Source organism: Pteropus medius, unplaced genomic scaffold (genome assembly GCF_902729225.1).
Source record: "Pteropus medius unplaced genomic scaffold, Ma_sr-lr_union100, whole genome shotgun sequence".
NCBI lineage: Eukaryota > Metazoa > Chordata > Mammalia > Chiroptera > Pteropodidae > Pteropus > Pteropus medius.
Genome location: NW_024343732.1, coordinates 5,753,660 through 5,759,946, shown reverse-complemented (window position 1 = coordinate 5,759,946; position 6,287 = coordinate 5,753,660).

The following is a 6,287-nucleotide window of genomic DNA, read 5'->3' as shown; positions in this document are numbered from 1 at the left end:
ATATTCTCCTATATAAAGTGGACCTGCTCAAAACAGGAGACCTTCCCTAGGTTTGCTTTTAAATGCGCCGTCCTATTCTCTAATGCGTCTGCTCAGCGTCAGACTGTCTGGGAAAACGTGGAAGGAAAAAAAACACTTGGTTATCGGGTTAATTTATCTACGAGGCACCAAATATCAACATGCCGGCTGTGTCTGTGTGCTCTATCTTTGTCCAGGCAGCTGCCCCTCCACTGACATATGTATGGAGAGTGCCCATTGGGTGAGGGTAATGGACTGTGCCCTGCACCATCCCAGGCCCTGGGCTCCCTCCCAGCACACTAGCCCACATGCCCTTCTCCTTGTGTTTTGGGGGAAGCAAACACACGTTTCCTGGGGGGAGAGATCTAAAAAGAGTCTCTGCTTTCTTTAACATCCATCTAAAGTTATTAAGAAGCATGAAACCCCGTGTATATATTACAAATTAAATTCCTTATATGCAAGGTACCCACCAGGAATGGCTGGCCCCACAGAGGGCTGTGGATGTGATTATTGCCTGGTGTGGGGGACACAGACAGACTATGAACACCTTAGGACTGAATGATTCTGCACGGAGGCAAAAATGTTCTGAATGATAGCATGGTATTCCATTCACACTTCCATTCAGGCAGGATCCTGGGAATCTGGAGTAGTTAGCTACAAGCTCACTTCCTACTACACCTTAGCAGGTCTCTAGTTTTCCTAAAGAGTGTGCTTAATTTGTCCTTTGAAAATTAAACTCACAAAACACAATTCAGTTGTATGTATTATGCAAAAATATTTTAATTAAAAGAGCAAATTCACAAGCCTAGGCTGGATGTAGCAGGCAACAGAAGGCCCCTAAATGATGAGTTCTGGAACAATCATTGGGCGACTTGCCGTTATGTTGAAGAAATCAATTAAAGAGGTTTTTGGTGTTTTGTTAAAGTTATTTTGTAGAAAAAGTCCATTTATAATGTTTTCCTCCTTGGACACCCTACACACGTATGCCCAGTTAAGAGGTGTCCCTATATTCCATCCGTGTTGAGGTGTTGACATCTTTTACATTCACAGAGAATAACACTGTGATAGTACAACATCACTTATACCAATTTGCAGGTTGGTGACCCCTTAAGGAAGGTACAACTTGGAGCCCTGGACTTGCCCCTAAAGCACTGTGTCAGTCCTGTCATTGCCCCTTCACGAGGTAAATGGTACTAAACAAGTTAAGGTACCCCCTGCACCTCAACACCTGATCCCTGGAACTGAGATAACGGCAGCTGCCCTACTTATCTCAAAGGGACATCGATGAGATCATGGATGACCCAGCTGAGCAAGACACCGGATACTAAAAACAGCCTGGAAAGGGTCTGTCTGACCCCCAAGGTCAGACAGGGTGTGTGAGACTCTGGCGGGCTCTGGGGACGCAATGATGATCATACCCTAGGCTTTTCGGGATATGACGAGGGCTCAACAAAGTCGACTGCCAGTTTATTTTAAAAAGAAGAGAGAAAGAAAAGAAAGAGAGAGAGAGAAAGAGAGAGAGAAAGAAAGAAAGAGAGAGGAAGGAAGGAAGGGAGGAAGGAAGGAAGGAAGGAAGGAAGGAAGAAGAAGAAGGAAGGCTGGAAGGTGAAGGAAGAAGGAAAGAAAGAAAGAAAGAAAGAAAGGAAAGAAAGAAAGAAAGAAAAGAAAGAAAGAAAGAAGAAAAGAAAGAAAGAAAGAAGAAAGAAAGAAAGAAAGAAGAGAAAAGAAAGAAAGAAAGAAAGAAAGAAAGAAAGAAAGAAAGAAAGAAAGAAAGAAAGAAAGAGAAAGAAAGAAAGAGAGAGAAAGAAAGAAAGAAAGAAAGAAAGAAAGAAAGAGAAAGAAAAGAAAGAAGAAAGAAAGAAAGAAGAAGAAAGAAAGAAAGAAAGAAAGAAAAGAAAGAAAGAGAAAGAAAGAGAAAGAAAGAAAGAAAAAAGAAAGAAGAGAAAGCAGCTGCAGCCTCTCAGCACGCAGCGGAACTGCAGCCGGGTGCTGATCTGGAGAGCTTCTGCCTCTCCAGATTCACATCACCCAGACCGCGACCCGCAGGAACTGCGACGGAGACCCGCTGATGCTCGGCGGAGCAGGGAAGCCTCGGCAGGACCGCTCCGGGTGGCGCTGTTTATTTGACCTGGGTCTCTGCAGCCCACCCCTCCACCCTCACTCCCCGCACCTCCCCCGCGCCTCCACACACACACACACATTGCGAGACACACACACACACACACAGCCGGTGGGACCGAGGGTGGGACCGAGGGTTTATTTGTCCATGGGTTTGGACTCGCTTGCTCGCACAGCTTGGTGGCCCGGAGTTATCGGCCGGCAGGCGGCGGGTGCTGGAATGTTAATTGAGTGGAGCTGGTGGTGCCGAGCAGATAAGCGTCGCCAAGCAGCGTCCGGGCCACCCCGCCTGCCGTCCCGATCACCGCCGGCGCCCAGTCTCCAACCTGGAGGTGCAGCGTGTGCGCGCAGGAGGCCGCCCAGGGTATCCCCACCCGGGAATCCAGCCCCTGCGGCAGGGCAGGAGGACTTAATTGGCCTGCCACAAAAAGCCAGAAAGGAGGGTTGTGGGGAGATGTTGGAAAGAAATGGAGGCGCTGGCTGGTTTTAAAACAATGAATAAAAGGAATCTCTTCTCCTGCTCCCCTCTCCACTCCACCCATGCATGCTCTTCCTCAAACTCTTAGATTTTTGCACCGATTTTCAGGGGTTGGGAAAGAGCGCCTCTGAAGTGAACGCAAGCAAATGTTAAAATGACCCCAGGATAGCCATTTAGGAAAAAATAATATTAGATCCTTAGCTCACACCACACACCCGAATACACTCCTAATAAATTTAAATGGAAACAACAAAATTATTCAAGTCCTAGAAGAAAATATGGGTGAATTCTTCTTTAACCTCGTTGTAGAGAAAGGTTTTCTCACTATCACTCAAATCCAGAGGCAATAAAAGAAAGGTTAATACACAGGATTACTGTATTTAAAAATGCATGACAAAAAGCACTATAAAAGAAGTAAAAGAAAAAACCTTGACAAACAGGAATAAAATATTTGCAACATATAGCGCCGATGGCCAAAATCGCTGACATATAGAAAACACTTTAAAAATGATAAAAAATGGGAGAGATACAATTGAAATGTCTATATATATGTATGTGTTTTATATGTACATGCATATTATACATGTGAATGTATAGATACATACATACACATGTATCCTTAAACATATAAAAAGATGTTCTATCTCACTCATGATTAGAAAAATGCAAATTAAAACACAAGGTATTATTTTTCACCTATCAGATTGGCGAAAATTAAAACATATGATGCATTCTGTTGACCAGGCTACTACTTGGAGGCAGGCACTCCCCTACATTGCTGGTGAAATGCAAACCTGTACAACCATTCTGAAAGGGAACTTGGCAATGCCTTAATCCATTATATATGCAATTACTTTTGACCCACGATCCCACTTCTGGGAATATGCTCTGAAGATGTACCTGTAACAACTCACAAACACATAGCAACAATGTCTTTCTTATGGCTTTATTTATAATTGCAAAACACTGGAAAAATCTAAATATTCATAGGAGAGTGGTTGAAATAATTGTGGTACATTTACACAGTGAAGTACTATGCAACAGTGAAAAAGAATAAGGAAGATCTCTTTGAACCATTAGGGTGTGGTTTCCAGGATACATTGTTAAGCCAAAAAAAGCAAATTGTAAAAGAGTATCTATAAGAAGGAACGAGCCCTGGGAGCAGTCCTTTTTCTGGGCAGGGGCCTGTCGCTAGTGAGAGGGCCTTATGTGTGGGACTGCAGGTATGCCTGCCTTGTGACAGCATAAAAAAGGGTGCGCTGGTGACCAACCAATCTCTTAAAGGTAGTAATCAAATCCACATCACAGATTTTGATGATGAAAATACCATTATAAGTAAAAATGTTCTCTTTCATCAGGGGGTGAAATTAGGCACATTCATGCCACTCCACCTGATAAAGGTGTGCTGGTGACATTCTATAATGAAAGTTCACCTGTCTTCTCCCCTACTGGACTGGATCCTTTTGGAGGGTCCTGGAATGTGTGCCAGTTCTCTTTGTGTCCTCAGTGTCTTGCAAAATACCTTATAAAAGATAGGGTGACCATATGTTCTGCTTTGCCTGGAGCAATTTCGGTATATGCCTGACATCCCTGGGGATAAGCTGTGACAACAGACTCAGAGTCTTAATCTAGTCTAAGGGGATCCTGCACTCACTCTACAGATCTTAGAAACAGTATTGAAGTTTAAAGAGGGAACCCCCCAAGTCTGAAAGAAATAAGAGAAAGGGACTTTTGTTAATCATGGATGAGAAGAGATTCAATACATATTGTGCACCAAATCCATGATTGTGCAAGGTATCACACTGCATGGGAATAATTTAAAAGCCTATCTCTTGTGCAAGAATGAGATAAGATAAAAGACTGACCTCTCATTCCCTCAATGTGTTCAGAGCCTGGACCAAGCTGGCCCACGGAGATGCTCAAAACATGTTTGTGGAACTAGTACTGGTTTAAGCATTTTATTGTGTGACCTGAGTGGAGTAAGACAGGTCCACTTACCCCTGGCATGGCCATCTCCATCTTAAGAACAGAGATAACGACTTCTCCACTCATAAGGAACCAACAGGCACACACACCGTCTGGGCTGCAAGGAATACTGCCCAAGGGTCTCAGGATGCCCTAGGTTTTCTACCCTGGACGCTTGGCCTAGCTTCCTCCTTGCTTCTCCCTGATGCTCGCGCTTCTGCAAGTCGCTTCTTATGTCGCGGGGCGGTCCTTAATGTGGATGCAATTGATGCAGACGAGGTGAGATTAATGTCACTGGTTTTACTCCTAGCAGGCGACTTTCAGTGCTCCTTAGCGCTGGAGGGAGAGGAAAGAGGGGGACTCTGAGGCCCAACCTGTTTGCAGCAACATCTCAGCCACCGGAGGTGACTCGCTTGGAGGACGAGGTCTGGGCGGGAGGAGAGCACTGGGAGCTGAGACCCCACAGCGAAGGAAGAAAGACAGACTCATTCCCCGCAGCGCTGGGCGAGGTGAAGTCGACCTCTCTCTCCAGGTGGGCCCTGGGTGCACCCAGGCCTGAGCCGAGGCCACCCTTAGCGTAACTGAAGGCTTCCGTTTGCATCTCTTGAGAGGGACAAAAAGGGCTTTTCACATCCAAAATCTCTTTTGATCCTTGCAGCAAACCGAGAAAGAAAGGCAAGGCCCAGGATCTGAGAGCAGAATTTGAACTCTCAGGGGTCCTGGCGCTAAGTCTCTCCCAAGGTGTCCTTCTTTCTACACTTTCTGGAGCGCGACAGTCTGCAGCGAGAATTCCACCGCAGAATGAGGTGCTCTAGGGTCGCGACTTACTGTTTATATCTGGGATCGCCCCCAGCCCCAGCCCGGAGCGGAAGGAGTGAGCACGCTCCTACTGGAGGTCGTCTGCGGGGAAATATCCTAAATTTGCATTAACTTAGAGTCGGAGGTTGTAAATACCCACCTACCAGGCCTTAGCCTGCACCTCTGCGAGGAGGAAGATATGATAATATAACATTTCTAGAAAGTCGTGGGGTAATATGTTTTATGAGCATTAAAATATTTGATTCATTAGTATTTATGTTACATATTTATTCCGAGGAACTAATCCAAAATGTCAACGAGGATGACGACACCAAGATGTTCCCTGACCCCTAATTACGGTGTCAAAAAAAATTAGATAAAATCTAAAAGTATAAACAGTGTATTATGGTCCATCCATAATATGGACTATTATATTGCCATTTTGAAGTGCTTAATGAAGTGCTGGACATGCTTATGATGTAAATTTAAAATATACAAACTCAAATATACTTTACGAATTCGTACATACAAAAATATAGAACGAAGGAAGTGCACTCAAATAGCATCTCTGGATGGATCTTGTTTTCTTTTCAACTTTTTCTTACTTTTCATTTTTTTGCAGAGTGCACATGATAACTTTTATAATCAGAAAGGATAAAATTTAAATAAATGTATGGGTCATTGCAAGATTTCGACATCTCTGAGGACAAAGTGATGTCTCTTTCAGAAAAGAAAAGAGAGATGCTGTTTTAACAAAACCAGGGTCTGGGCACCCTGCCATCCAGGAGCTGGGCCACCTGAGGAGTCTCTTAACCTCTCTGATTGCGACTCCTCACTGGAAAAAAAAAAAAGAGGCAGCTGGAAACACTCTGAGTATAGCTTGGATGTAAAGATTAAATAATACAGTATA